The 916-nt window shown below is 33.7% G+C and overlaps 1 pseudogene; it reads left to right on the top strand.

The window, feature by feature from the left end:
* The first annotated feature begins 27 nt into the window (after positions 1-27).
* The window catches only part of LOC119361476, a 2,028-nt pseudogene continuing 1,139 nt past the window's right edge, over positions 28-916 (top strand).

Here is a 916-nt window from a genome sequence, read left to right as displayed (position 1 = left end):
TTCACTGTTATTCCCCAGATTGAGGAAATGACCTCTCATCCTGCTTCCGTAAAATAATAAAATGTGCTTTCGCCAGAAGAAAAAAAAAGATAGCTCAGTAAATGGCACTCAAGTAAAGTCGAGAAAGAAGCCTTGCTTTCGCACAGGAAGGAAGGAATTGACTCGGGTAAGTAAGCCCTATTGAGGGATTAAGGGCTCGAGTACGATTAGAGCGCCTTTTTTTCGGAGGAAGTATAGTGGAATAGTAATACATGCAACTTGAGTCTAACAATGTTAGTAATTAGTCAAAGCAATGGCGTTTTCTTCTTCTAACCATTCAAGCGGTGGTGACGAGTTGTGAGCTGAAAGCATAGGAGGAGAAAGAGAGAACAATTTCGGATGAAAAAAATAAGAGTCGAATATTAGTTGAGACAATCCTAGTCCTTCTCCATGCATACTCACAGGTTGGTATTATCTCGGTATACATCTGTATCTAGATAAATATAAGACAAGTAATTCAGGATGGAGATATGCATCAATTTTCGTGGTAGTTAAACGTTCACATGTTTGACCATGATTATACACTAAAACTATCTTTCTTTTGCTTGGATACACTAAAATATAAAATATTTTCAATACCTAACATGAAAATAGTATTCGTGATGGATCAAATGATACAAATTTGGTATTGCAGATATTGATATTTTCTTCTAAAAACTTCATCAAACTTGTATAAGTTTGACTTCTAAAAAAATTAATACATGTTATATTGTGAAATGGAATATATCCATCTTTACTCCAAGAAAGCCGGATTTCATAATCAATAATAATTTTTAAAACAAAATAAACATAGTAACACCATACAGCAATCCATTTTCCTAGAATTGCCAAAAGGGGCACAAAATGTTAAATATGACATGTTTTTATTTCGTTTTGT

This window comes from Triticum dicoccoides, chromosome 2B (assembly GCF_002162155.2).
Source record: "Triticum dicoccoides isolate Atlit2015 ecotype Zavitan chromosome 2B, WEW_v2.0, whole genome shotgun sequence".
Classification (NCBI taxonomy): Eukaryota; Viridiplantae; Streptophyta; class Magnoliopsida; order Poales; family Poaceae; genus Triticum; species Triticum dicoccoides.
The sequence above is the reverse complement of the archived record's forward strand: the minus strand, read 5'-3'. Positions and strand labels throughout refer to the sequence as shown.